Source organism: Telmatherina bonti (genome assembly GCF_933228915.1).
Source record: "Telmatherina bonti genome assembly, chromosome: 3".
Taxonomy (NCBI): Eukaryota; Metazoa; Chordata; class Actinopteri; order Atheriniformes; family Telmatherinidae; genus Telmatherina; species Telmatherina bonti.
The window spans coordinates 20,166,069-20,187,265 of record NC_136621.1 but is presented as its reverse complement, the minus strand read 5'-3'; the positions used below and the strand labels follow the sequence as shown (position 1 = coordinate 20,187,265).

General features: G+C 35.8%; 1 protein-coding gene across 2 annotated transcripts in view; it reads left to right on the top strand.

Moving 5' to 3' along the window:
* Positions 1-21,197, top strand: part of LOC306774672 (zeta-sarcoglycan-like) — a gene marked incomplete at both ends in the record, with an annotated part of 384,198 nt that overhangs the window by 273,479 nt on the left and 89,522 nt on the right. The gene's annotated exons all lie outside the window — the stretch shown is intronic.

The following is a 21,197-nucleotide window of genomic DNA, read 5'->3' as shown; positions in this document are numbered from 1 at the left end:
TAAATGTGTCAGCGGGTCAGAATTTGTTTCCTTGGTAAAATGACCAAGTTGGATTATTGTGTTGGATAAGTGTGTTTTAAGTTAACAAGTAAATGACCCTGCGTGAGAAATAATTATTAAATTTAAAAAAATCATAATGGAATAAAACAACATGCAGAGATATGTATAGCATGTAACCAGTTACAAATTGTGCAAAACTTTAGAAATCAGTTCATGGTCAGTAATGATTGTTATGACCTGGATGTCCAAACATTTATACTAGTTTGTTTAATAACTAGCAACAAGTTTCACATGCACCAGTGTTTCTCAATACTGGTCCTCAGGGATGGCTGCCTTGCATGTTTTGGAGGTAACCCTACTTTAACACACCTGAATTAAATAAGTGTCACACTGGTGGGCTTGTAAAGAACTTGGTGAGAAGGTTTACTAATGTGAATCAGGTGTGTTGGAGCAGGAACACGTCTTAGACATGCAGGGCAGTGCTACATGAAACACTGTGAAACAAAGAGACAGAACCAGAAAACAAGTAAAAATTACTATCAAAATCTGTCTTTTGAGTAAATTTTTGTGGTTTCAATGGTTTTGGTGACATAAAAGGTAGAATTTAACACTTTCCTCCAAATTTTTCTGCATAAAGAATATAAGTTCATTAAGCATTTGGGTTGTAGCATACCTGCAGAAGACTCAGCTTAAGGAGTTTCTCCTGTTTGCTTAGTCTAATGATGACAATCTCATACTGGTTTCATAGTTTTTCCATGTGAGCTCAGTTAAAGATAAACTACTTAAAACTGTTCCTCATTATGAAGCAGGTCAGAGTTTTGATGCACTGTTAGGTATAGGGAGGGTCTTTCTGCAAATACAAAGTGAAACAGTGAAATGCCTTGCAAGAGGGATAGAAACACTAGACATTGTATAAAAATTTTAGTTTTTCAGGCAAATGTGTCAAAAGCCCATCTATACTCGACACAGAGGATGGATGTGAAGACAGACACTTTCGTCCAACTCCTTCCTTTCTTTTTTATGTGTGGAATTTGGTCCATTTTCGGGTGCCTTGCAAGCTATCGCTTGACACAGGAAACTGAACAATACCACCACAAATTACAGGGGCAGGGTAAAGGAGTATAGATGTAATCAGTTAAAGGAACAAACCAAAAAGAAAGATGGGAAACTGGAAGAAGAATAGGCAGACACAGAAGAAATTAATTCAAAACCCGTCGGTATCACTGGTCACCAATGGCCGGATCTTTTACTGAAAGGCTATGTGAGTGCGACAAGCATGTCGGGCAGTTGCAAAAAATTTTATAGTGGTGCCTTATCATTTCCAACTATTGTCTTAAATCTTAAAACATGGATATGAACTCTGAGTTTAGCACTGATGTGTGCACTTGTGGATGGATTGACTTGGCAAAAATGGCAACATAAAAGACACATGGAGGGCAGTGATGTATGATGGTGTTTCAAATTGAAATACTTATTTACATTATTCACGTAGATGACTGACATTAGTAAATAATTGTTTTTATCACTATGAACATTATTAACATTTTTAAAATCAAATCAAACTTTCCAAATACAGCACTTTTCATCTGAAGGCAGCTCAATGTTGTTTCCATAATAAACACAAATTTTGGATATTTTTACACTTTATTCTGTCTGGTGTGTGCCAGAGATTGCAATTTTTAAATGTTATCGTCCCATTATTGTAGTCTAAATTTTGTTTTTTGACATGAGAAGACTGACAGTACTTCAATATAAAAATAAATTTATAAGACAATTTAAAACATTAAAACCTGGAGCTAAATTGCAATTTATTTTCTGGATAGGCTCTACTATGACTGGGTTGCCATGGATACACTGATTTGTGTGTGCGTGTGTGTGTGTGTGTGTGTGTGTGTGTGTGTGTGTGTGTGTGTGTGTGTGTGTGTGTGTGTGTGTGTGTGTGTATACATAAACAAAAAATCATCTATCATCATTTGGAAAAAATGGGAAATATGGGAACTGAACCAAGCTGAGCAATCCTGCTGGTCTGCACACAAATCAGTCATTCTGCATGGACACAGCTAGCAGTGCACACAACTGAAAACTACAACATATTTCCACAGTTTCACTTGGATATCTTTACTATGATACTGTTGCTGTTGCTGTTAAAGCTCCTAATAATTGTAAGGAATAATAATAAATGAAACAACAAATTTATTAATAAAACAGCCTCTTGTTGACTCCATAGCTTAACTTTGACCTATATAAGACGACACAACATTTTAAGGGTCTTGAAAATGCCTTTAAAAAAACTAATATTTAACAGCTTACATAAATGGCTTTAGCACATGTCCAACATTCAAATTGGGGGAAGCATTTTTATCTTCTTTTAATTACTTGTGATTCTAAATTTCTAAGCAACTCCTAAAAAAAAGCTTAACTTAGAAAAAATAAATAAATAATTTAGTTTAAACAAGTGTTTCAACGTGTTTTTTTCATGAGAGAAAATGAGTTCCCTTTATGTTCCTTGGCGAGAGACTGAGTGACTTCAAGCTAGTTTATTTTGTATTTAGCTTAAATCTTAAGCTAAACTTCAGACTTCCTTTAACATTTAATGGATAAAAACCAAAAAGTGGTCGATTTATGTTGACATAACTTTATATATTCTAAATATGAAGACAAATACCAGAAACTTGCAGTGTTTACGTTGTATTTTTCTCCACACTTTTCCATTAAGCTGTCATGCAGCTGTCTGTTTGTGTCTCAGATCTACTTGGGTTAGGTGACTGAGTTGCTTCAAGTCATCAGCGACTATGACACTGTGATTGACAATAGAAAGGGACTGTGTTGAGCTTTATGGGGCGTTTGATTTTCCACCTGGGACCACTCATATTAGAATAAAACATTTCTGTTGTTGAATAAAGCTGATAATTACGATACATTTTTTATTGCTGTAAAGTGGCAATTAACTCTAAGCAGGCAAGTGGAACTACTTCATATGAGGCAGATATATCTGCCATCCTGCAATAAAAACCATGTGAAAAATTACCAATGATTTTGGGAATTTGCAGCGAGAGTTGACTGCACATTTTGAGCTACATGGTGAAAAATGTGTTTATTTCATCCTTGTACATTGCTTCCAAGATTCTGATTTGATCTTTATATTTGATTTGTACCCCAAAATAATGGGCATACTTTCCCAAAGAAAGAGTTTTAAGTGAATGAATTATCTTTAATCCATTTACAAATCTATTAATTGAACACCCAACAAAAATAAATTCAGTGTATGAAAATTTATTTTATTAAAATTCTCAAGCTGTGATAATTTGTTGGGATGTGACCATTTTTGCATTTCCAGATGTATTTTTACATTAGCAAATAAAACAGTACAAGTTATGTACATAAACACGTTGCTGACATTTAGCAATGCGTTTGTCTCTGTCTTTAATAGGTTTTCATTTAGTTATTTAGTCATGAATGAAAACAAAGGCAAATTTAATACGTGCGCATGAGACAATTTCAGTTTCTTTCAACACAGATGCAAAAAGTAGGTTGTTCTTGCATTTCCTGAGCAGCAGCAAGCATGTTTCTATGTTGGTACTGTGGTGTATATAGCTTGTTTGTTTGGTGCAGACATACACAGGAGAAAGATATAGCAGAAGAGACACAAAGACAAAAGGACCAAAATGAAAGAAAAAAAAAAAACCTACCCTAACGTCTTCATGTTGGGTTAGATATACAAAGACTGAAAAGATTTTACATCCATAGTAAAACTGTCCATAGTGTCTTTTCATCAAGTTTTTTTTTGTTTGTTTGTTTGTTTTATTTTTATTCACATTTTAAACTAAATACAAAAAAAATGTTAGAAATTTAAAAAAAAAAAAAATCTCAAATTCAACATCACTGCAAATTTAATACAAAAGTCAGCTTACAACAGGAGACATTGACCTTTTTTTCCCAAAAGATTCAAACAGCTTTTGCAGAAAATATTTATCTTTTCATTTATTTATTCTTTGAGTAATTCATTTAATGTATACTCACTTACTTGCACAAGGCAACAGGTTCAGACTTTTTCTTTGAAGATTTGTTTTTATTAGATGACAATTCTAACATCCATGGCTAGTATTGCTCCTTTTTATCCTCATTTTATATATTCATTGTTAAATAGCCACAAATAAATGTTACATGTAACACAGATGCATACCTTTAATTCAAATAAAGCACTAAAAGCATTCACTCTATTTCAATGGCAAACAAAGAACTCTAGAAAAGCATGTAAAAGTTTATGAGTCATCTACAACAAATTACATATTATGTAAGAATAAACAGATGAACCCCAGCAGACCAATTTAAGAAAGAATTTGGCCCCACATCACCTAAACAGTCACTCTCTTCTATCACCTGCATAGTGATTTGGAAAGACAGTATTGTCTCTCTAATTTAAGGTGTATATTTTCATATAAGCCCTCTCATTTTATAAGAATAACTATCAAGAGTATCTGTACCACTGTATGGCCTGCACACATCTGAGATGTAAGTGAAAAAGGGGGAGTATGAAAATTATATACCTTCCCACACAGCTATTATGCTTTACTCAAAAACATCACAGGCATGCGGATTGTGCATAATCAGGTCCATTCTCCACCTGTGCCTTGCTGGAGAGGTAAGTGGAACATTGTGACTCCCAGTGAGAGCTACATACAGAACACTGCATTTCAACAACACTCTTAGAACAATAGCGATGCAGAAAAAATTTAGTTTGGCTAAGTGTGTTGGAAATGATGGAGCCCCAGCAACTAAAGAAAACTAAAGAAGAAGAAAAATGGCTTAACAAAAAGAGAAAATCAGGGGTTTAAAAAAAAGGTAAATGCAGATAAATGTGTCCGACAACAAAAAAACAGACAAAATGAAATGGTGGATATGTGATCAATTAAAACAGTGTGTATGTGCTCAATATAAAATCATTTTGCATTTGTAAATACGTGTTTATTTTTTTAATTAAGTTTTGTCAGTCTGCAAAAAGAATCTGCCCAAAGAAAATCAAGTTTGCAGAATATGATTTGCTTGGTTTGCAAAAAAAAAAAAAAAAATTGTATTTGTGGGGGAAAAAAATACAAGTTATTTTGTAAATATCTGGTCCAGAAATGCAAAGCACAAAACGGCGTGAAAGACTATGAGGTTGGAAATGCAAATTTTGTTCTTTTTTTAAGCCTCTGTCCGATTGGATGGTGACTAATTAAACTGTCCAATCAGAGAACAGTGTGATTAGAAAAAAAAATTCCTTTGAAATGTTGACAGTTTGTTGACATCATTTTGTGACTGTTGGTGTATTTATTATGCTATAATAGTCTAAAATGTCTGGTTGTTTTTGCATAGCTACAGAAAATACCATGAAATGGTGGCAACAATCAGACAGATCTGTCGGTGGTTATAGTGTAGTTCTGTTTCTTGTGATAAGCTCCTTCATTGTGTAACGGTGGACATACATATCATTTGTTCAGTCCAAAAGCTACTAGCTTTGCCTCACTATCACAGATACCCTTGACAATATGACTGTATTATGCAATGAATAATTTTCTTATTATCACAAACTGATTGCGAAAAGCGTAAATATAAGATAAAGTGGCACAATTCAACATGATGCAGGGTTCATGGGTCAGATCACCACTGAAATGTGGTATAGGTTAGTGTCTGCCAATCAGGACATGTGGATAATTTTGCATTAAAGCAAAATTACTTACTTACTCAAAAACTAGTGTCGAAAATAATTGTCAAAAAGGATAAAATGGCTTGGTGGACATCTGCAGTGTGAGTGCCTCTCGTTTCAGAACGCATTCCCAAAACAGCATTTCCGCTGCATTTGTATCAGGATGTAACCCCACCAGCATTCAGACATTTCCTTGAGAACAACTTTACATTTTAACATTTTATTAAACAATGCACAGTGTGAGGTTATTTACCTTAATCACATGACTGACTTCATCTCTGCTCTCTGTATTGTGCATGGCCTGATAAACATAATGCAAAATCCACCTTCACTGCTCCAACACTTCATTCTCAGAATGGAATTAATTACCACTGTGCCTGAATATAGTCTACTAAACCCTACATGAAGCACACATACTCTGAGCTCAGACCGTCCCATGTACAATCATGCACACTACTGATCTTTGAACTCCCTAAAATGTGAATACCAACTGAGCAACTCATTAAAGCCACTGAAACTACACAGGGAGGTAGCGGAGATCTGTGAGAGTAGACATGTTTAATACTTCTACAAAGGGTGATTTGTCAATAAAATAAAAATCTATACTCCAGCACATCCAGCATTCAATCCACTGTGTGTTTGATGCACACAGTGGGATAGAAAGAAAATAAAAAGAACAGACATGAGAAATGATGGATCAGATGAAAACGGTTTACAGTTTTGAGTGTAGAAACAGTGTTAATACTGCTGCTTTTCTATTCTGTGTTATCTCAACCAATTTTAACTTTTTTTTTTATTATGATAGTGTAGTCAGGTCCAGATTTAGACTCTCTGGTAAAGAGGAAAACAGAGTTATTAATATTAACACATGGGCTTAAGTGTAGACTGATTAAGTAAACAATCTTAAAAAGCGTTTGCTCCTTGTAGCATGTTCTAGGATCCTACGCCTCATGCTCTGTCTTTACTCTGGAGCCAAAGCTAAAATTTCCCTTGTTCAGCAGCCTCTGTAAAGGCTTTTAGAGCTCTCTTTTCTTTTGGCCTGTGGCGCCAAGGGACTTAAAAATTGCAGCATAGTCGTTGAGCTAAAAGCCCTGCACCTGACCTGAACAGAAAAGGGAACTCTTTCCATTCAGTCTGGAAGCACAGACTGGTTAGATCTACATTTTTCTCTTTTCCTTTTTAATGCCCTTCATCCCTCCTTACGATCACACTGCCAGCTCTGCCATGATAACCACGCAGGACAGCACAGATGAGAGAATGTCTGGCCGAGGGAATGTTATGGAAACTTGAGTTGACAATGAAGGTTGGCTAGCCTCTCCTGTCATCTTTGTGCTACTCTGCACTTTGCTCCTTTGCCTGACAAATTGGGATTAGCCTGGGCTGCTCTTATTGTGTGTTCCAATTGTTCCTAGAATTCAAAATTCAACAAAAAATTTGCCAAAAACGATGAAGCAATCTCAGAATTCTGAGCTGGGAATTCGTAAAGTTCAGACGAGCCCAAAATTCCATATTTTGAGATGGCTGCTCCTGGTACTGCTTGTCGTCCATTGTTGCCTTTATTAAAATTCTTTATAAAATGCTTTATAAATTCTTTATAAAAATGTGTCCGTTAAGTTTTTAGTGTAAACAGCTGTGAGTTGTTGTTATTAATAATTATATTTTTGTGGTGGGCTTGTTTGTAAAAAAAAAAAAAAAGGTTTATTATCATAATCACAAAAATTGACTGTTGTTTACTTGTTGGAAATATTTACACTAGGTTTGTTGGCTATTCAAGAGTCTATTTTCTCCAAGCTGGTGCAACTGGAATGCCAACCACTTGGTTGTTAACATACTTCTGGTCCTCCGGAATTGTGAGACAGCTGGGATGCACCTTTATTTATGTCCTTTTTTGGGGTTTCCTCCATCTCGACTAATGAGCAATATCTTTAGTATCAAGGCAACAAAAGTTCTTTGGCAAATATTCCAGGTAGAAAGAACTGTGTTGACACATAGCTCATGATATAGTGGGTCACTCAAAGAGGGGGGTAATTTACTGACACCTGCTGGTCAGGTGTCACATTACTTTGAAATGCTCCTTATGGCTTTTTAAGTTTGACTTATATAATAATATATAATATAATTACATAATGGTTTTTTCTTTACCTTCACAGTCTGCATATAGAGGGCACATTCACATGGCGCCATATAAAAGTATGCTTTCACCTACGGGGTGGCTAAATAGCAAGTTAGAGACAGATTCTCTTCAAGAAAAGGGCATTTCACCATAGAACTTTGAATTATAATACCAGTTCCCTCCCTATCCCATCCTCTGTCTTTTTCTTCAACAAAGGCCTTTCTGTGATGACACACACATGATTGCATGCATTGTCAACACACACACACACACACAAACACTGACTGTTGCCACTAGGCCCTATAATTGTCCCCACAGGGACCCATGTGACGACCTATCACCACTACAGGAGGCACAAAGACAACCTCAATTATTCTGCTCTCTTGCTGTCGCTCTGTCTTTTTGATTTGACTTTTCTTTTTATGTAGCTCTTTTGTCTTTTACCAGACCTTTTCTCCCTGCACCCCTGTCTATGTCATTTTCATCTGCTTCACCATAGACTTCTTGCTGTGTTGCTCTTAGTGTATCCAGCTTCCTCAGTCCTGTACTAACTCCCAGAAGACAGGAAAAGTAATATGTCGTAGAAAGCTAAATCAGTTAAGAAGTTTGAGTTGACAACAATTAAATAATTAATTGATTTAGCCATATCCGACTGATCAGCTTTAAAGAAGACTAAAAATATATATGTGAGGCAGGTGAAAGAAAGACAGGATGCCATAACTTTAATTTTTTTTTTCCTGTTTGTCATGGTGAGATTTATTACTCCTTCTCCCTCCTTCATAGTTTCTCAGTACTTCTCCTCTGGGGACCTGAGCTAGCTGAAACTTCTCCAACTCAGAAGCTGTAATTTAATAGCAGAGAGTTCTAATGGAACATTAGGCTCTTCCCGTCTTGGCAGACCCTATTGATTTTGACTTTGCAGGATTGTAAACAATCTGGGTTGAATGTAACTGAACAGATGCAGACCTTTGTACGGGTTATTACTCCAGGACTGCAGAGGAACTGTTGCACTCTGGTCAATGTGGAAGGGTGCCTTAAGATTTACACACCTTTTGTGGGATTATTCTGTGATCCTGAAAAAAAAAAGTGACTTAAAACACTGACATATTTTCACACTAAACATAAGTAAATAACCCGTTTGACAACAAATGATACAAAATGTAATAATTTTGCATTTAATAAAAGAGAATACATGTTCTAATTTCTGCGATGGACTAGTGACCTGTCTACCATGCATCCTCCCTCTCACCCATTGATTGCTGGATAGGCTCCAGCTCCCTGCGACCCTTGACTTGACTCAGCAGTTAAGGAAATGATTGACTGACAAATTTAAATATATTTGTAAGTATGTGTATGTGGACATATTTGGAAAATGAAAGTAATCCCTGCTGTTATGCATCAGTGGGATGATGATTAGGTCATCTCTCAAGAGTTTGAACTAAATAGATATATTATCATAATCATCCCATGGGGCCTGCTGAACACCTCATGGAAGCATGTTTTAACATCGCCACAGGGAGATTACAGCAACAACATAAATCCAACCAGCTCTGTTTAGGTCAGATAATAAATTGAATTATCTATATTTTTAAATAATAACAATGCATATGTTGCCTTCGATGAAGGCTTTAACATTATACGCAATTAATTTTCAAAAAGATGTGGTCGCAGAGATATCGTCATTTTAATATCAGTGTGCATTTTTCAAGCCTAGAAAATAGGCACATGGTTCCGAGGGTTAAAATTCAGACAGTTGTCTAATAAAAAGAGTAAAACCTTTACAGAATGTGTCTGGCCCATTTCTGTACCAAACAGACTGTAGAAAACACAAGTCATCAAATCACACGTAATGACTTGTCAACAAATGATGTGCAGTGTGCATTGCTTTATAGAGCATGTCAACATGTTTAGCAGCCATTAAAGAGTATTCCCAGTTGCAAACCCACATCAGTCTGCTGCCCATGTCCATCTCACTGGCTTATGTAAGACAATGTTGTGCTTTTGATTTCTTTTTATTTACATTCGGGACTTGCATCAGCATATTCTGATCATTTAGTTCACATTTCTGATAGAAAAAAAATAGAACTACACTCAAACAAAAGAGTATTTCAGTTGTTGGTGTACATCAATAGAACGCACTTAAAAGTGATTTTAAAAGTTGTTCAAATCCTTTTCAAATTAAAATGAAATAGAAAGAGTAAATACTAAAAATGTATGAAAAGAATTGTTAAAAGAAAGAAGAAAAAAAAAAGGTATATCATACCTGTGTTTCGTTCTTAGCGTTTGTCATAGATGAGACCATCCAGTTGGTTTACTTTGAAATGAGGATGGAGTAAGGTTAATAAGATTAATTCTTCCTCCTACTCCAATTTTCTTTTTTTTTTTTTTCTTTTTACATGAAATGTACTACAATGGTTGTGTAGTAGTTGTTGTAACTCTGGAGTATATGTTCTGTTGTTTCTTGGATTTGCCGATATATCATGGAAAAGAAAAGAGAATAAAAAATGTTGAAATGAAAGGAAAAAAAAAAACTAGAAACGTACAAACTTTTAAGTACCACCTTAAACTGCGATAGTGGTTTTAGACTGACATTAATAGCATAATTCTCAGGATGGGTTGATCTTAGAACATTTTCTGAAAAATACAAGCATTTTGTTTCATTTGTTGCTGCATCTAGTTGAGTGGGAAGTTATTCATTTCAAAACCTCTTTACTGTGTATAATGTTGCACGTCAAGGTGATGTCTTTCATTACAGAAAAGATCTTCTAATTTAAGCAAAATGTAAATATGAAAACTAACGGTTTAGCACATTTTATCATTTTATCCGTTTCATATGTCAAGCTCATTCAGTGACCTAAACCATGTAAAGAATTTATTTTTGTGGATGTTATTGGTGCAGTTTTTTGTAATAATACATTCTGTCAGTATTTCACTGTGTAGTGAATCATCTTACTGTATGTGTGGAATGCAGTTTAATATAATTCCAACTATTCAGATAAAAGTTAAGCTTAATTCATTTTCTTGTTAAAGTCACCATGAAATTGAACATAGTTTAAAAATACTGACATGTAGCTAATGTCCAGAGTCCTTCAATATGATCTGAATTTTTTTTTTCTTTTTACAGTATTTTATTATATTTATCTCACATTGTGCAAAAAGAGTAATACACCAATCTACCAAGTAGGTTTTATGTGTGATATCTTCTAGCCCAACAAATGTAAAGTGTATTTTATTTACACAGCAGGCTGCTCTTTTGTAAGTATTGTACTCGACATGGAAAATTTCCCCAGTCATCAGACACTGAAAAGTGTTAGATGATAAGAGCTGTTGCTGACACATGCAGAGGGCTTGTCAGATCAAATAAGAACTCAGTTCACACACTGATGGTAAATTGAAAATGAAATTTAGAATGAAGAACCAAAACTATAACATAGAAGGTTTGCAGAGATTTCTGGGGGGACAAGTCTAATTCTGAATTATTTAAGAGATTTCTTGTTGGAGAGAAGTTGGCTGAGGGATTTTCTTTAATGTTCTCTGTTCTCTGGGCAGATTGGGATCAGGTTTACAAGTACTTGGTTCCACCCTGCATTAAAGGTTACTAGATGAAATCCTTTCCAAGTTTTCTACAGTTTTGGGCTGACATTGACAGTTGTTTGTACAGTAAAAATGTCATGTTTACACAAATTCTTTAATTTTATATACCATTTAATTCCAATCCAGGTTCACAAGAAAGCTGGAGCCTGATTTGGAATAACAGGGTACACTCTATACAGGGTGTCAGTCCATCACAAGGCCGACCCAAACAACAACTAATTTTAGTGGGCTAACCACAACACCACTGTGTCTCAAGTTTACATGCCTGCATGTATTTGGATTAAACGCCTGATCAGAATTAAAGATGCTTAATGTAAACCTGCTAATTGTAAGATTCTCCTCTGATTACACTTTGGATCAGAATTACATTCCAATCCGGCTTCAGCCAATTGTTGAGATTGATGTGCATGAAAACACATATTCCAGATGCGGGTAGAAAGTGTTTACTGTGCATGCCTGCTATGTTAGCTGTACATGAGGCCTGCACTGTACACTATTACTTGCAATTAACTGTTAATTTTGCATGGTGTGACCAAAATTTATTCTTGTTCTTCTGCTGTTTCATGAAAGTCAGACAAATCCTCACCTAACACTTTCAATTTATTCCATTCAAACATGTGGACATGGTTGCATATAGACATACGACATGGCTGTAATAACATTTTCAGGATCCATGTAAACCATACAAGTCTTATTGGAACTATAACTCAATTGTAGAAATTTCACACATATAAAAATAAGTAATGTGTCCGTATGTGAATTTAAACTGGTAAATAGACTGTGTTGCATCCTTTTATAATCAATTTACTTAGTTCTGCACTGACTCTATGTCCAATGTCTGCATTCCCCTTGTGTCTGGTGGTTGAGTGTCTAGCATGTACGTGTGTGCCAGGTGTGGTCATGACCCATATAAAAATAGTCCCCATTAACATTTAACAGCATTTTTCAGAATGTCAGAAGCATCAAAGTCACATTGGCCCTTGAGAGGAGATAGGAAATGAGACAAAATGAATTGGAATATTAATCTCTTGTTCTTAAAGATCATCCTGTTCCTCCCTCCAGCTGCTGTCTCAGAGGTCACATCATCTAAAAGCCACAACAAATCCCTTCATCACAAAACTTGACTGGGGAAAAAGGCCACATAACACCACATAATGTTAAATTTATGAATTTTTATAATGCGATCATTAAAAGGGATACTGTCTTATCTAAACTAAGTCGGAATACTCTTACATCTTCCATTTCCAGCTGAAATGTTAGTTGCAGACGCAGAACAAAAAACTTAGCAAAAATCAAACTACAACAAACAAAAATGTACTAAACCAATCAAATATTCTTTTTATGGGAATACAAACTAATACACGCAAGAAAAAAGAAAATTACCATCAGCCAAAAAGTAACGCTAAATGACCTATAATTTGAAAAAAAAAAAATCTTTTGAATGCAAAAATTTACAAAAAAAAAAAAAGGAAGCCATTGCTGTCAGTGCTGCCAAAGCGGGACCTCTTTTTTTTTTTTTTCTTTTGCTTTTTTTTTTTTTGTTAAGCCATGCAACAACTATCATCCATCCTTCTACTAAAGCTGCTTATGCAGCATTGCAGGGTGTCTTGAGCAGCATCTGACCAGCCTCTAGTCAGAGAAAGGATACACACTAGAAAGGTTTTTGTTCCAAATCTAAAACTAGACCAGGGATAATATATAAAATGAAAAAAAAAAACGAAAAAAAAAAAACATTATTGAAATGCATCAGCTAACATTAGGTATGCCTTTCATCACTGGAGCTGCGGGATGTCAAATGAGAAGATGCATTTTTAACATTAGCTGGAATTTTGTGCAAGACTTGCTTTTCCTCCCAGTTGCTGCACTAACAGAAAAAGGATGAAATGTCTTTTTCTTTTTTTTCCCCATCTTTTTCTTTCTATCACCCCATGATTACATCCATGGGTCTATATGCTGACTTTCATAAACTAATTTTGAAAGCGCAACACCTGCTATCTTCCTTCCTCATAACTTTTCCTGGCTCAAGGCAGCATATCCCTTCCATCCATAAATGCTGCACTGCTGGCATAGAAAAGTAGTAACCACCGCGCACAAAGCCATCAGCTGTGTGCCAGCACTCTAGTTAACATTTGATTTAGTGCTCTATACTCATTCAGGGTCATTCAAAGTTGGCTGAGTGTCTTCTTGAATGCTGTTGTATTAGACTTTATGACCAGGAACCAAAAGTTAGCTTTCCTAGCTCTGTGCTTGTTCTGTCCTTCTGGAACATTCACGAACAACATTACAACGTGGCAGCTGGGATCTTTGCAGAAAGTAGTGTAGCAGCGCTTTCATTTATTAATTGAGGAGTTGTGTATTTAACTTTGAATAGCAGCCATTGTTGTTTTCTGGACGGTAATCGGCATAATGATAAGATGAACAGAGAGCTCTGAAAAGACTAATTAATTTTAAGCTCAGAGCTAATTTCAGTTGTCTCATCAGTGTAATAGAACAATCAAGGCAGTCGTGTTTTATTCCACAACCAGCAGGATGAGTTTACTGAACATTGAGTTAAAACACGGGTTCAGTTTTGTGACTTTATATCACTTTGTGACATAAAGCATGCTGAAATTATCCTTTGACATGACAAAACGGCATTTACTGCATGAACCACAGAGCTAATCTGTTGGAAAAGGGGGAGCTTTACCCACTAAAACCCCTTGTTTCCTAACCTCCTTCTGATAGTTTAGATCTGAGATATCACACTCCTCAACAGCCACTGTCCAGCAGGGTTTTGTTGTTGTTTCCCTGCACCAATGCATCTGATTCAAATTAAATGGATCCAAAAGCTTCTTGTAAACCGTTCCATTCATTTCAGTCAGGTGTGTTGGAGCATGGACACAACAAAAACTGTAGGACTGGAACTTGAGGACTGTAGTTGGACACCTGTGCTGTAGATAGATAATGTTTTAGAAGGTGGTATTTACATTTTCACCATCCGTATAAAACACAAACCTATCAATGCATAGTTATTATAATAGACAAAAAGATGAAAATAACTTATTTATTTTTCATTAAATAAAATTTCATTTTTTATTATTTATAATTGTTGAAGCAAAATTTTGACTATAGGCAGCAGACTTTTAGCACTTTGACTCTTATCAAAAGATGTTAAGTAGACAGCCAAAGAAGAAAAACTAAGTTGAGCATGAAGTTGGTCAACATGGAGCTCATAAAGTTTTTTTTTTTTTTTTTTTAAACCACTGAGCTCAAGCATTTAAGCAAAGAAAAAAAACGTTGCAGGGGTCTCCGTGTTTGCTGAATCTGTACTAGCACAAAAGTTTTACCCACTCAGATGATCTATCAAAAGGCTCTCAATAAACTTCCTCCATTCGTATAAAAAAGTCTTTCAACGATTCAAGCAAATGTTCACAGAAACCTGATGAATGTAAAAATCTTATCACTGAAATAAAGACCAATGTTGTTCTTCATCTAACAACATTTTTAGCCAAAACCAATCTTGAGAATTTCTCTCTCTTGCTCTCACTATTCTGTAGATTAGTGGTGTGTGAGCCAGGCTCTTTTATCCCGTCTGCAGCTGGTTCAGAACTCAGCGGACAGACTTTTAACTGGTATCAACAATGGATGAAATATCAGCCTTATTTTTGCATTTAGTCTTTTTAATCTTAGGGAGGGGTAGTGTAGTGGTTACAGAAGTGGGCTTAGGTCTAGAGAACCCAGATTTTAGTCCCCAAACTGCCAATAGAGAAGAATCACTGTTGGCCCTTGAGCAAGGCCAAGGGCCAACAGTGCACACCTGAGAGCATCTCTGAACTCCTCTGTCATTTAAACACCATACATATTACACAAACCTATCAATGCAAAATTATTATTTTTGCATTGATAGGTTGCATAAATAGCTGCATTTAGCTGTTCCCCTGCCATGACTGATCTAATGGATAAATGTTTTTTGGTGTTGTGCAAATCAGATGTATAATCAATTCATCCGTTATTGTCATAATTTCTGAATGCACGATTTCTGGTTCATTCATTCTTAGGATTTACTCCTTTGAAGTGAGACTGTTTATTGAATTGAGTTTATTTCAGGTGTCTCATCCGCCTGAATTTTAAGTTAATTAAAGGTGATGAGTGGTGCTCCGAGGTAATTAATAAATTCATAATTCGTAGAGGCTAGCAGATTATGCAGTATTTGGCATTGAGTTTAAAGCTGATATTATATTTATTATGGTGCAACTCTGGACTGGTATTTTACTCCTCAAGTGTAACTTTTTGCCAATTTCAGAATGATCTTTAGCTTCATGGGTAAACAATCATAAAAACTATATAAGGAACTAATTACTGGGACTAGTCAGTTGATATTCTGCTTTTCTTTTAAAAGTCACTGTCACTGAGATATGAAAACTCCTAATTATTTAAAAAGTCATCTGTGTGCTTGACATATGGATGTCAGCATTATTCTACTTTTGCAGTGCGTTCTGGAACGATGGTGTGTCTCAGTTACTCTTAAGACAAGAAGACAAGAATACGAAAAAAGATGCAACTTGTTTGAATCGTGTGTGCGTGTAGATGTGTATAGATTTTCTTTTCTTCTTAAACGGAGGATAAGCAGAAATTATGCTACATTGCTTTTTCTTGCAGTTTCCAGGCAAGGCAGCAAAAACAGCGACACAAGTCGTCACTGCTTCCTGTATGATAAGAGGAGAGCTGAAAGGGATAAAGCCTGTGGACAGACACAACTTCCTCAGGAGCCGCGTTCTCAACACTTTTCTCATAATGCCTCTGAGTCATTTTGTCGACCATATTTGCTGAAGGAGTGAACGGGGGCTCGCCTCAGGCTGAAGAACAAAAATAGAAGTTCTGTTGAGATGTAAACCAAACAAGCCAGTCACCCCATCATAACCTCTGACTGTGACCCATTGGACATGACCCTGAACACAGAAAAACCCAAAAGCCCACTGCTCCATTCAAACATATCATGTTCCAGCTTTCTTTAACTAGTACTGATGCTGCAACGTCAACAGATGACAATACAGCGGTAAAGTGACTAGCAGATATCGGTTACCCAGTAACTATGGAGGATATTTATGCTGGAGAATTAAGAGAAAAACTGTAAATCTTCTTGGTCAGTCTCAGGCAAACTGTGTGTCATTGTACATGGGATATCTACTGACACGATCAAACACGGGTGGAAAAAGTACTGAAAAACTGTAATCAAGGAAAAGTACCTTTACTTTGCTTAAATAGTAAAAGTATCCATGTACAAATCTACTCAAATAAAAGTAAAAAAAGTACTAAAACTTGAATTTACTTTGAGTAAAAGTGACTTAGTTACTTTCAATTAACTGATGTACTGTGATGGCCTGGCGAGCTGTCCAGGGTGTACCCTGCCTTTCGCCCAAAGACTGCTGGGATAGGCTCCAGCTTCCCTGTGACCCTGAATTGGATTAAGCGGTTAGGATGATGAATGAAAAAATTATCTGATGTAAACAAATAATGAGCCAAAATCCAACTCTGTTTGGAATAAACTTTTAAGTAGTTCATCAGTGTGAATTGTGCCTGTATAAACGTGCGCATGTCCGCCTGCGTATTTTCCTTTCAGTGAGCGTCAAAAGTGACCAAAGTAGATTAGCAGCGGAGATGAACAATCCCTGATGTCCTGTTCAGGCTGATGTTTTTTCCCTGCGTTTAATTTTTCACTCAGTACCGGGAGAGGTTTCTAATGTAGTGACTTAAAATACATGGGTCAAAAGTAAAATGACCCATTTCAAAAAACTACTTGAAAAATTACAAATCACTCACAAAAACTACTTAGTGTCATCAAGTAAATGTAATTTATTACTTTCTACTGATCAATTGTTATCAAATTGTATGACTTTCTCATGAATATATTGTTGCACATTGTGTAAACATCTAATCTGTATTGAACTGGTTCACGTCCATACTTACTGTGAACAGCTGCTGGAAATAAACAGCTGTTTGCAGTAAAATTCAGTAATTGCAACCAGCTGCGGCAGAAAAAGCAAATATTATGGTCCAATTTATCTTTTTATTCCATCTGACTATCCTTATCTTCAAATGTACTTTCAGTGTTTTATTCAGTGTGTTTGGATTCGATATGAAAAGACTGAACAGAAAACATGAGCCAATGTATTGCTATATGGGACTGAGACCACCACAACCTTGTCAAATCATTTCTCAACATAAACCACAATGGTGACTTTCACAAAGAATTGATTTTTTAAGATCATTCTATTACTACTGGAGCACACATTTATCAACCAAATTCAGCTGTTCCTCCTCGTCTGAGTTTGCTTTAAAAGTTCTGCTGAGTCACAATTCCCTTTACTTTTGCTTTTATAGACAAACATCTACATGCACGCAACTTCTGTGCTGTACTGTAAGGTGGAAGCATTTATCATTCTATCAATATCATACTGGATGTCTTTACATTCCTTGGTCCTTTGAAAATACACCGAACGTAGACACAAACCTTCTCACACTTCATCCCCGCAGATATTATGCATTCACAGGCCGTTACCAGGGGAACAGTCACAATCCACTGTGTGAAATTAATTAAGGGTGGACATTTGAATTAATTAACTGGATAGGAGTGTGGCATTATACTGCTCCGGCCTTATGACATTCAACACTCACATTCGCACACGAGAGTTTACGGGAACATGCTCATGCACTGTGGACGCACACACAGATAAGATTTAATTACCTGTGTGCAGATCATTGGGACAATGTGGATCAGTCTTAATTACATATTGCCCTGCTCCTGTGTGAGTGGATGTGTGGGTGTTTGTGTGTCTGCGTATTTTAAAGAAGATGAATAATAGAATAAGAGTTGGAAAGTGGTTTAGTTGCATTTTATTCAGATGAATGTGAGGGTCAAATCTACTGCTCTGTCAGCTGGAATGGCAAGCTGGTGTTTCAGCAGTCAGAAATACTGAAAGTTTAAAATTCCCAAAAGCTAACGTTCAAACCAACACCCGTGTTCCCAGTGCACCCCCTGTGGGCTTGAAAGGTGGCACTAAAAAAACATTGTAGGTTACTTTTTAAAAGGGATGCCAGCTTCAGTCAGCTGGAATTCATTTACAGCATATTTCCACTGTGACAAAGTTTGTTTTTTTTTTCTTTTGGTGGTTTGTTTGTTTGTTTTTTTGCACATCAGAATTCTGCTTTACAAAATGTTTTTCACCATTCTTGCTGAACATTTCACTGTGAATCTGTGATAAAGGTGAAAAAGTCTTTCCATTTAAATCAGCCGGATTTACTCACATTGCAGGACTCTTCTCTCACTAAAATGGATTTAATCAAGACAACAAAGTTTACCGACTGATCACTTATCACTCTAGAGAACTGATTAGTCTTATTTTAGCTGAGCCATGAAAGCAAACAGACTCATTGCTTCCATTTTCTCTAGTCACTGGTGGGTGAAAATGTTGTACAAGTTAGCATCAAGTCACCAGAGAGACTTGCAGCAACCATAAAATATAAAAACAGTTTGAAACCGTAGGTGTCACGCTTGCTTCTGTCATATGTTCCATTAGGATCTACCTTATCCGTTTAAATAGATAAACTCCCTCTAAATCCTTTTGATCCAATGATCCAAGGGAATTGTTTAATCATTTATTTATTTTGTTTTCTAAAGCAGAAAGATATTAGGTACAGAGAAGTAGTTCTCAGACCATCATAGTCTGGGGAATCAGAATACTCCTTCACAGGCCGACTGAAGCTGGAAACTACTCATCACAACAACAGTGCTAAATTCTAAAACATTAAAGAAATTCTGATAGTTTAACTAACAAACTTTATGGTGAATATTTACACCTGATCAACAGAGCTTGTTTAACATACCCTGGATATGTCTGTTACCTAGGTAATTTACCCGGACATTTAGAATCTATTAAGTGGTACAGAGAAGCTTTTTCTTGACTTAGTAATTCAATCCAGTGTTTTCATATCTGAACAGTGCATGCTCACATAAAAGGGGTTGAGTTTTGCAGAGTCTGACCCTTCACAGATATGGAGAAACCCTGCTGAGCAGCATTTTGGAGGAACAGACGATTATTCCTTAGAAATATGAAGACTTTAAACACACCATTCAGTAGTTACAGAGTGGCAAAAAACAAACAATCAAAAATATTCCAATTTGGAGCACCTTGTGGCTAAACAGACCATGTGGATCCAGTCTGTGTAAGTCTGAGGCAGAAGTGGCTTCGGGCAGTATTTTTTTATTTTTATTTTTATTTTTTTTTTTTGGGTTAAGTTGTTTTAGATTGTAAAAAAATAAATAAATAAAAATTAAAATAAAAATAAAAAAATCTTCTCTGATAGATCTTGTAAATAACTTTTAACTTGGCTTCTTCATTTGGTAACCATATAAAGTAGTGAACACTCTGCCCGCTACCACACTTATCCCAGTATAAGTGGTAGTGGGCAATTTTTTTAAACATACTAGGCAGTTGTTTAAAAAAATTGAGAGGACAAAAAAAACAGAAAACCCTTAAACATAACAACCGATCTGCCACTAACAAAAGCCCAATGCTAACTAAAGCTGAGATGAGTAGAAAACTGAAGAGTTTCTTCTCAGCAAGGTGTATTTGCTTTGCCCACCACAGTATAGCAAACCCAGTAATCATGCCAAAACAATGGGAAGTTTTTATAAGCATTGGCTTTTTTAAGATGATATCTGGGAAATTCAGCATCCAGACAAAAAGTAAGATTCAACTGTAAATGTATGCCTTGTTTTTTTAAATCTTTCTCAATGTAAAAACATCTTCATAATCACTATTATTATTATCATCAATGTTTTGGCTTTTATTCTGACATGAGAAGACGAAGAAACACTTGATATTGAAATACAACCATTCAAAGCTGGCTATAGGCAAGAAATTTAAATAATTAATTTAATTCCACTGGAACAATCCCATGTGGTTGGTTTTATATCATGATTAAATCTCAGTGTGTTAATGATTCCTCCTCAGTGAGTATTAATACAAATGAAGATGTGTCTCCTATATAGCTTCCGAATTGTACATCTGTTCTATAGGACCTTGCAGTGAATAAAAGCTATAAAATCTCAAAAGAAGCTATCAGAATTATATTGCATCACTTTCAGAGATTCAGTTTAAAGTTGTCTAGAGTTATTGCAAATAATGCAAGAAGCAGTTATATTTATTAAAACTAGAGCAGCTCTGCATAATTCCAAAAGACTCTACAAACTTAGATCAAGCTATTATGAAATATGTATTCTGACACCATGAAAAAAAGTGAAGTTATTGACACAAGTAACAGAGAAAAACTAAACAAGAGAGCAACAGAGACAAAGATGGTGAGGACTCAAATTTCCAAATCAAAGGACAACTCCAGCAATAACAAGGCGTCATTAATGAATAAGAACCACATATCTGTATGTGATAGAGATTGCCACAAACAACAATTGTTTGTGTTTCATTGTACTGAAATTCTTTTTGAGTAATGTGAATACTATGAAAACTCCTGTTTAGATCTCAAAGAGGCTTTGCAGATATGTAGAAAGGGAAGAATACAACGTAAATACCAGAAGCAGAGTAAAGTTAAGGACTAAGTACTTAATGGAGACAAGAAGCAGATGACAAAATGTCTGCTCTAACACCAGTTGCCTGGAAAAATGTGGAAAATTTCACATTCAATTGAAGAGGGCATACTGAAAATAGAGATCAAAGAAAAGGGGAACATAATGGCATGAAGATGGAAAAAAACATGGCTATCTTTTCTTTATGAAATCTGTCATGTCATGGTATTCATAATTCTGAT